The sequence below is a fragment of the Gigantopelta aegis genome, chromosome 14 (assembly GCF_016097555.1).
Source record: "Gigantopelta aegis isolate Gae_Host chromosome 14, Gae_host_genome, whole genome shotgun sequence".
Lineage (NCBI taxonomy): Eukaryota > Metazoa > Mollusca > Gastropoda > Neomphalida > Peltospiridae > Gigantopelta > Gigantopelta aegis.
Window position 1 is genome coordinate 50,150,844 of NC_054712.1, and position 10,995 is coordinate 50,161,838.

A 10,995-nucleotide genomic window follows, 5' to 3' on the forward strand; every position below is an offset into this window, starting at 1 on the left:
GTTTTAATCAGTGCTCCACGACTGGTATATCAAAGACCGTGGTATGTGCTGCCCCGTTTGTGGAGATATTCTCTGATCGAGGTTTTGTTTTCGTTCCAATCAGTGCTCCACGACTGGTATATCAAAGACCGTGGTATGTGCTGTCCCGCTGATGGAGATATTCTCTGATCGAGGGGTTTTTCCGTTACAATCAGTGCTCCACGACTGGTGTATCAAAAACCGTGGTATGTACTGTCCTGTTGGTGGACATATTATCTGGTCGAGGTTTTTTTCGTTCCAATCAGTGCTCCACGACTGGTATATCAAAAACTGTGGTATGTACTGTCCTGTTGGTGGACATATTCTCTGATCGAGGTTTTTTTTCGTTTCAATCAGTGCTCCACGACTGGTATATCAAAGGCCGTGGTATGTGCTGTCCCGTTGGTGGAGATATTCTCTGATCGAGTGGTTTTTTTCGTTCCAATCAGTGCTCCACGACTGGTATATTAAAGACCGTGGCATGTGCTGTCCTGTCTAAGGGAAAATGCATCTCAAAAGATAACTTGCTGCCAACGGAAAAAGGTAACGTGCGTCCTAGGATTACGTATCACAATGACCAGATGTTGGACATGCAATAGTCTTTCTCCCCACAAGTAAAGTGTGACTGGAAAACAGCTGTTAAAATCAGGCTTACGGTCATTTTAAAACGAGTGTCGTGTTTAGCGGACGTGAGCTGGGGAGGTTCGCCCTGCCCTACAGAATACGAAAAGTGGGGGGGGGGGGGTATCTTCTTTTCTTTTTTTTAGCTGGTGAAAAGGAAATGAATATTTAAAAAAAAAAAACTTGCTATTCCACCGTTACTTATTTTAGGCTAGGTGTCATGTCATGTTTCATGCTTAATTTTGTTTACGCCTTATAAACTATATTCACAATATGAGGTACAGAATTGTTGTTTATGGGCATGGGCGTATGGGGACTCTTTGATTTAGGGGGGCTGGAGGGGTTGATTTGCCCGAAATTTTACCCAGTTAAAATTTTCCCGAATTTTTCCCCACTGTTTTGCCCGAATTTGGGGGGGCAATTGCCCCCCCCCCCCCCCCCCCCCCCCCCCGGGTCGTACGCCCATGTTTATAGGCATATGACCCTAAGATGACCTATAGTGCATTAACTAACTACCTTACGTACTTACGGTGATCTCAGATCGCTTGGGGACCCTGTTACGGTTTTGTCGACAACTCAGCACATTAATTAAGTAATGTCTATTGAGAATGAATGGATGGATGAATGGATGAATGAATGAATGAATGAATGAATGAATGAATGAATGAATGAATGTTTAATAACGACGGAAATTGTTTATTTAACGATGTACTCAACACATTTTATTTACGGTTATATGGCGTCGGACATATGGTTAAGGACCACACAAATATTGAGGGAGGAAACCCGCTGTTGCGACATCATAGGCTACTCCTTTCGATTAGCAGCAAGGAATATTTTATATGCACCATCCCACAAACAGGACAGCATATACCACGGCCTTTGGTATACCAGTCGTGGTGCACTTGCTGGAGCGAGAAATAGCACAATGGGCTCACTGACGGGGATCGATCCGAAACCGGCCGCGCATCAAGCGAGCGCTTTACCACTGGGCTACGTCTCGCCTCTGTTTAATAACGGTATCCCAGCACAAAAACAGAGATCGACTATTGGGAAGTTAGATCGAATACGTCTACGGTTTTATATATAGTTTCATTATACATATTCATATTAGGAGTTCAGAAATTTGACCCAGACTCACCATCTAGGTCACACCCGTATAATAAAATCAGATAGGTGATTATACTAATATTAAGTGATCAAGGTGATAAAAATACGTTATGCAATATATTAATCACGAGTCTGGACATGAGGGCCTGCACGTCACTCAAAAATCTGAATGAAAAACAAAACTAGAACCACCTCTGGCCTATATTGGATATAACAGAATGTTGTAATTTGTTACAATTTTAATACTCTTAGATTTTGCAAAACATTATAGTGCTTGGTTCTACAAATGGCCCATACATGTTTTAAGCTTAAAGGGTACTTAACAGTGATACTGGATAAAATAAAATTGAATACATAGGGCCTATATTGCCAAAAAACAATATTTTACTACATCAGCAGATAGCTTATGTTTTGACTTTTCTGTTAAAGGGACATTCCTGAGTTTGCTGCAATTTTTTGTATTGTAATTACATACCAAATATATTTTTCTGCATGAAATATTAGTGGCTGTATATTAAACGTGTTTCTGATCGTTCTAATATTTGTACTAGGTTAAATTTCATTTTATTTCCTAAAATATTTTTTGAAGACAAAATCCAGTTTGGGCTTCTTACAAATATTAAGACGACCAGAAACACATTGAATATACAGACACTAATATTCTAAACAAGAAAATATATTTAATATGTAAGTTTAATCGTAGAAATATTTTATTAGTCGGAAACATCTTACTGCAAACTCAGGAATGTCCCTTTAATTTGTTACAATTTTAATACTCTTAGATTTTGCAAAACATTATAGTGCTTCGTTTTACAAATGGCCCATGCGTGTTTCAAGATTAAAGGGTACTTAACAGTGATACCGGATAAAACTAAATTGAATACATATATTGCCGAAATAGACAATATTTCATTACAACAGCAGATGGCTTATATTTGTAATTTTCTGTTAATGTTCGGACGACTGTGAACTTTGACCCAGAAAAAATATTATTTGGCACAAGTCATACTGGCAGTATGATACTGCTATGATATCTTCATCACTTTCCATACAATGTCAATTGTCTTCCTTTTAATGATATATCGTCAACGTCCCTAACTGCGTTATGCTTCAAATTCCGTTCACTTTGTTTTCTCGTGCACGGTTCGCGCAATCAACATCCGATTTGTTGTCATCGGCATGTCGTTCATTTATGAGGTTTTTCTTCACAGTTTAGGAACATTTTTATAAACAATAAAGTTGAGAAAAGTCAGTATCTAAATACAAAATTTTACAAACCCCTAAAACCATTAATTTTACTAAGTCGTTTTTATCTATTCCTTAAAATTACAGATATCGGGTCCACATGACTCGTAGAAATTGACTTAAAATGGAGAAAGATGAATTAACTTTCGGTGCGTGTCACATGACCTCACACGTGCCAGATCAACAAGGCCAAAGAATTTAATTTTTACGATTTTTAGGACCCCTGTTGTTAGAATTTGTTTTCAATTATTATATTCGATCTGCAAAAGATATGCTACATTTTTGTGCCTCTATTGTAGTGAATAGTATTCATAATCCATTCATAACAGTTGTAAATAATTTTGAGTATATAAATTGTGTTAATTTAGAATCAATTCATTAAAAAAAAATATATTTTACAAACTATTCGCAGGTATGAACGTAATGCCTATCAGTATTGACATCAAGTGTGAGCGATGTGTGTTGATAAAACGCGGACCGGGCCAGAACGCTTGATAAATTGAATTTTTCCTTTAAAATGTTTTATAAATTAAGTGTTCGGCAACTGTACATAATTAAGAAACATTTATTTGTTCATGTAGTTGCCTTAAAAATTGAAAATGACGAAACGCACATGCGCAGTACGATACTTTTTACAAACGCATGCGCCTGAACGCCGTTAGAAACGTCGAACCCATTCCTGTTTACCGGAGGGTGTTTCACTTTTATTTATTAGAATGGATTTGTTTTACATTGTTGATTTTTTACGTTAGTTGAAAAATGTAGAATAGTATTTCCGTAAATATCGTATTCGTGTTTTTGTCATTAGGTGAACGCAGTTTGGGACGTCGATGGTATGTATTGTACATGTAAAATGTAATTAATCTTTGTAATGGCTATCAACTGTATGTTTACGGCTAATAAAGAATGCAATAAGCAGCGTACGCGCACAAACCAATCTGCGTTCAGCGACAGTGAACAACGCTAACGTTCGCGAACAATTTGACTGGTTTCCGATGTGGCCATTTACTTTAAAGTGAAGCGCATGTACCAGTCTGCCAAGCGTTTTTTGGCTTGGTCTTGCTGAACTCCGCACATAATTAATTTATAAATATTTAACGACACTCTAGCACGAAAAAACAAACATTGGCTATTTGGTGTCAAGGGTAAAATGCTGATCAATGGTTAGAGAGTATAAATTGTGAACAATACGTATCGCAATGTTTTTGTAGCGAACCTTCCCATCCACCTCCCCTCCGCCTTTTTTTTTTTTTCTTTTTTTTTCTCTAGCGTACCGGCATATTTCGCTTGTATATATTTTGTACGTGTGTTAGTGACACGTATTATATTTTTAAAACAAAAACTACCAGTTTATAGGGCCTCCACGAGTACTCGAGTACTCGGGCACTGGTCGAGTCTAGCAAGACTCGAGTCCGTTCACAGGACTCTAATATCCGTGCAAGGAATAGGACTGGATAACATTTTAACGTACCTATATCCAATTAAGGTTCAAGCATCGTGCAAGGAAGAGCATTCTCATTTAATCATAATTCATACGTCATTTTGCCATATGCTTGTAGCCGGTTACATTGCAGGGTTATGAGAATGCCTGCAATGTAATACAATGGCATGATTTGGCCTCCATGTTCAGCGTTGGAATTAAGATGTATAATACTATGTTACTTTATTCCTCAGTCTCATTATCTTCTACCGGGTACTCGGGTCCGGGTCGGGTTTGACACTCGAGTCTAATATTTTGGACTCATGGAGGCCCTAGTTGGGAACGAATATTGACTGACTGGTGTCTCATTTTATTACGTGGTACAAAATGTACATGAAATTAGAACACTAAATATAGATGCTAATAACTGAGAATTGGCCTTCGCAATATATCGTAGTACGTACCTCAGTTCAAGTTCTCCCCGTCGGCGAGCCCATTGGGCTATTTCTCGTTCCAGCCAGTGCATTATGGTGTATCAAAGACCGTGGTATGTGCTATCCTGTGCTGGATGGAGCATATAAAAGATCCCTTGCTACTAATGGAAAACTATGGCTGAGGCCGGCACATGTGCCCATGACAGGCGTGCGCTACAACAGCTTGCTCTGAATGTGCACGTAAAATCCTCTGACCTGACCTGACTTAATGGGGAAAATGTTTGCGGGCTTCCTCTTTATGACTGTGTCAAAATGGCCATATGTTTGCTGGCTTCCTCTCTATGACCGTGTCAAAATGGCCATATGTTTGCGGGCTTCCTCTTTATAACTGTGTCAAAATGGCCATATGTTTGACATCCAACAGCCGATGATTAATAAATCACTGTGTTGTACTGTAGGGGGGTCGTTAAGCAAAACAAACAAACAATTGAGGTTCCTGTATCGCAATATATCGCAATACGAAACTTTTGGCAATACTCATCACAAGATATTCAACATCAGTGAAACCTAATATATTCGATGGGGGCTGGAGTTAGAACGCTTGGTTGAAGTGCTTGAGTCGTAGGACCGAACTACCTCGGTGGATCCATTGGTCCCTTCCCCCCGTTCCTACTGTCCAACGATTGTTATATCAAAGTCCGTGGTATGTGCTGTTATGTCTGTGGGGAAAATGCATAAAAAGATTTATCAAAATTGCCAAATATCTGGCATCCAGTAGCCGATTATTAATTAAACAGTGTACACACAAACAAACAAAACATGTTGTACAACGAACTGAATTATCCACCTGAACAAAACGTTTGTTGTGTTGAACGACACCACTAAAGCACATTGGTTAATTAATCGTCGGCTATTGGATGTCAAACATTTGGTAATTTCTCACTAGTAGTCATCAGAGGAAACCCGCTACATTTGTTCTAATGCAGAAAAGGATCTTTTATATGCACTTTCCCACACACAAGAAAAAACATACCACGGCGTTTAACCTTTTGTGTCGTTCCAGCCAGTGCACCACGACTGGTATATCAAAGGTCGTAGTATGTGCTGTCCAGTTTGTGGGATGGTGCATATAAAAGATCTTTTTCTACTAATGGAACAATGAATGGGTTTCCTCTCTATTACTGTGTCAAAATGACCATATGTTTGACATCCAATAGCCAATGATCACTAAATCAATGTGCTCTAGTGGTGTCGTTAAACTAAACAAACTTTCTTTGACCAGTTGTGGTGCACTGGTTGGAAGGAGATAAAACCCCAATCAGTTGAATGGATCTATAGAGGTGGTTCGATCCTGCGATACCAGCACCGTAAGCGAGCACTCAACTGACTGACATAAATCCCTACCCCCTTCCACCACCGCCACCACCTGAACAAGGTTAAACTTGACGTTAACAAGTGTAAATGCCAGTACTTTAGCTATTCTGTTTTTCATGTTCCGATAGTTTATCTTCTCCTGCATGATTCTGGCTGGGAAAGACATTCGTAACACCCAGGGGGGTCCTATTCACTGCACTCTCGCAATTTTGAGATCTCCGAGTGCATTGCAAAGAGATTTATAGAGACCATGCGATATTGCTCAAGAATGCTTAGGAAGGCTTTGTAACTGTAACTATAGTCTGTGTGAAAAGAAAACTGATGATGTATTATTATAGTTCGTTTTGTTTAACGACACCACTAGAGCACATTGATTTATTAATCACAGGCTAGTGGATGTCAAACATTTGTTAAATGTGAGCAGTTTTAGAGAAGAAACTCGCTACATTTTTCCATTAGTAGCAAGGGATATTTGATATGCACCATCCCACAGACAGAATAGCACATTTCACGACCTTTGATATACCAGTCGAGGTGCACTGGCTAGAGCGAGAAATAGCCCAATAGGCCCACCGACGGGGATCGATCCCAGACCGACCGCGCATCAAGCGAGCGCTTTACCACTGGGCTACGTCTCGCTCTAGTGCACTGATAAAGTTACTATATACCTTGACACGCAACAGCCGATTTGCTGGGCTGTCGTTAAAAATTCATTTATTTGTTCATTCATAACTATATACTAAATTATGCTAAAACTGATATAAAATTATATTAATAGGTTTTAATCCCATACAAACACTCGTAAAAAAAAAAGATTCTATGTAAATAAAAATGTTTCTTTACAAAGTACCATCAAATTATGTACAAGTAAATTAAATCTGATTTTAATACAGGCGTGAAAACAAAATACTAGAATAGCCAAAGTATGCATTTTATTTCATTTCAACTTATTTCCGTGCTTATATTCAAGCATGCTGTCCTGGGAACACCTCAGCTATCTGTCCAGGACAGTGGGTTAGTTGTTAATTGTTAGTGGTTAATGAGAGAGAGATAAGAGGATGTAGTGGCCGTACTCACCGAATAGTTAAAACTCGTTCTGGGTGGAAGCCGGTACCGGGATGCGAACCCTGTACCTACCAGCCTTATGACCGATGGCTTAACCACGACACAACCGAGGCCGGTCAAAGTATGCAGCTTTACTTGCACTGATAGCGAAGTAATCGTTAGACTAAAGAAAAGATAGAACTGTACGTGTTTTACACTGGCTATTCCATCAAAGAAGATTTGACCTATGCAATCTGAAAGTAATGATAAGAAACTTTTTTATTTTATTATTTTATTATTGGTTGGGTTTTTTTGTTTGTTGTTGTTTTTGTTTTGTTTTGGGGGAGGGTATTTATTTTTGGGTGTTTTAATGTCGAGCTGGTGTGGGTTCAAAACTTGATAATATGTTTTTAAATTGTATTTTAACTTCATTCATTATACATTTGCATGCCAATTCATCGGTTCCCTTTTGACGAAAATGGACTATAGCCTAAAATAATTGGTCGGTGGGGCTGTGGCAATTAATACGCCAATCAATTACAGCGGTATGGAGTCATCACCAGCTAGACATAAGGGGCATTTTTTTTTAAATATAAAAAGTGGGTGCATTTTTCGTATTTTAGTGGGGGCAAATGCCCTCCTCCCTACTAGGTACCGCCCTGATTATCATTACCATCATGAATCATCATCACCATTAGCAAACATTCCAAATTCTTGGCAAGATCTGATTCCCCCCCCCCCCCCCCCCCCCCCCCCCCCCCCCCCCCATGTGCCGCCGATGTTGAATACACGTATATAGGTCATATGTAACACTGGTATATTCATTAGAAATACCTCTGCAGGGACGTCATTAAAACACAGCACCCCTCCCCACTTCACCGTCTTCCCTTCCGCTGCCACCGCGTTCTAACCTCTTGAAATGTTATACACTGTAAACTTAATCAACTCTTGAAATTGTGCCAACATCAACCAACATACCGTAAATCCCCTGGAATAGGTCAACATTTTATATTTGTGTACATATATCCAGATATATTTCAAGTTCGTTTCACTGGGCGCATATTTAATTGTCCATCCTCCAATTATGCACCACTTGTCAAATGTTATTGATTTGTATATAAAATGTAATGTCTGTGAGCCTGAAGGCTTAAAGCTAATAAACTATAGCTACACTGTCTGTTCAGGGCCCCTTTCCACGAAGCGATCTTAGAGCTAAGATCAACTTAAGTGCATAAGGCACTTATGCACGTATGGTTATATTAGGACTAAGATCGCTTCGTGGAACGAGACCCAGGACAGTTTGTTAGTGGTTATTGAGTTAGAAAAAAGTGCAATGGCCTTCTACATACTTATTGAGCCGTTAAAACTCTATCTTCGATGAATCCGATGCTGGGACGCGAGCTTAGCATCTGCCAGCCTTAGAGCCGATGACATAACCACCATGCCACCGTGTCCGATATCAAACTGATGCTGGGATGTGTCTTTACAGTAAATGTTAACTTTTCACTTGCAAGTCTTAGGCCGAGTGCACTAATCAAACATCGGATGAACAGAAGTTTCGATCAATCATTACACTTATTGACCATGCCTTTTCGAAACAAAGAGTCGCGATTGCCAAGACTAAAATGTGTTGTTTTAATATCCATTAACAGATATTGCCGTGAAAAATAAATTTGGAGGGAGTGATTAATTTCCCTCCTACCTTTCATTTTGATTATGGGGAGTCACTTAGATACTAGTGTTACCATATTGATATAAATATAAATCCGCATGCTAAGGGGAGCTAAAAATTATTATTATATAACATTTAGTGAAATATCTTAAAATATCACTCTATAATGAGTTATCGTCACTCTAGAAAGTGTTATCTTTACTGCAAAAAAGCCGGAACTATTTTGCTGCTGGCATTTTAAAAATAAAGGTAAATTGCCAAAAATTATATAATACGTAGAACATTTCATGGTTTTGTTGTTTTTTTTTGGTGTGGGGGGGGGGGGTTGTTGTCAAATATGATTTATATCTCATCGAGTGAAGTTTGCAATCATATCACACTCGTCGCTCAAGCGCGACTCGTGAGATATGATTGCAAACTTCACTCGACGAGATATAAATCATATTTGACAAAACCTCTGTCTCTCCTTGAGCTAGTCTCAGAGTTCTAAGCGATGGGGAGCGAGAGAGATAGTTCCCCAGATTAACAAATAAAGGATTTATCATCAAACAATCATAAAAACATCTGTATATTAAAACTATGATAATAATCAGTCTTCACATTATGACTAAATGGCCGACAGTCAATAGTGCGGACTTCCTGCGTCATCTTTTGGATAATAACCGTATTTAACCGCAATTAAAAACTAAAAAAATTAGATGCACAGCTTTAACTTTCATCCATTTATTTATAAATAGACACAGATGTAAATAATTTGAGCATATACAAGTCTATGTTTTGTTACATCATAACAATGGCAATAATAACAAACAGTTGTAATTTATACAATGATGGCGGCAATAATAACAACACATAGTAATACACGGGGTAGAACATCAACAGGGGAAATCATAGATGTCAGGGACGGGGAATAACAGGTTTAGGCAGAATTTTAGCACATTTCGGGAAGGGGGGAGGGAGTAATCGTAGGCATGTTTTGACAGTGGTGGAGCTCGTTGTGTCTTAAGCAAAAACGGGTGTCCATAAAGGTTGTTGGATCCTAACACTCACCACACACCACCGTGCGCTCTATCACTGAGTAACATAAGACACCACACGATTGTTAATTAGAACTGGCTATGTCCAGAATCATATTTTTATTTTAATTAATGTTAGAGTCTAAGCTCAATTTCTCTTACGTACACTTTCTTACGTCTTAGCTGCGCATTTCCATTCGTCTCAGATACGCATTTGCTCAATTCTTTCTCAGTTCATACTTGCATTCAACCACTGCAATTAAGAAATTGTCCACGGTAAAAGAGAATTCGAATATAGTCGACAGCAAAAGAAAAAACCCAAAACAAATGTCGTACAGAATTCAAATCCCCACAGTATTACCGACTACTGTAGTCAATTGAAGGGGTTGCCATTAACTGAAAAATTTAAGTGTTGAGTTTTCACTTGAATAGCGGATGATCATAGGCAACGAGAAATTGCGTCTAAAAGTCGAAATTGTCTTTAATATGATTTTGAATATAGCGAGTTCTTGTGTATTATTTTGCTCAGTGATATACAGCATACCTGATATGTAATGGGTCTTAGGATCGATCACCCTTGGTGGGCACTTAAATTGTTCCCCCGTTCTAACCAGTGTTCCACAACTGGCATATCAAAGACCGGTGTATATGCTCTCTTGTCTTAGGCAAAGTGCATGTAAAAGCTACTTGCTGCTGTTGTTCTGCAGTAGTATAATACCATGTAACGTCAGAGGGCTTCCTCTTTCACGATCTAGACCAAATATCGAAATAACGACAGACACAGAGCCATAGCTGGGGGGGGTGGGGGGGGGGGGGGCGGATCCGGAAAAAATATAGAAACTCTCTTCTTAACCGTTTAAGGAGTTTTAGACTATTAACTACTCAGTTGCCCCCCACCCCACCCCTCCAAACAAAAAAGCCTAGCTACGACTCTGACTAAAACTAAACAGTCTTAATTTAGAAAATGTGCTGACGTGTCGTTAAACAAACATTCCTTTCCTTTCTACAGCTTCTGGTAAGCTTCATTAAAAAGAATATAAA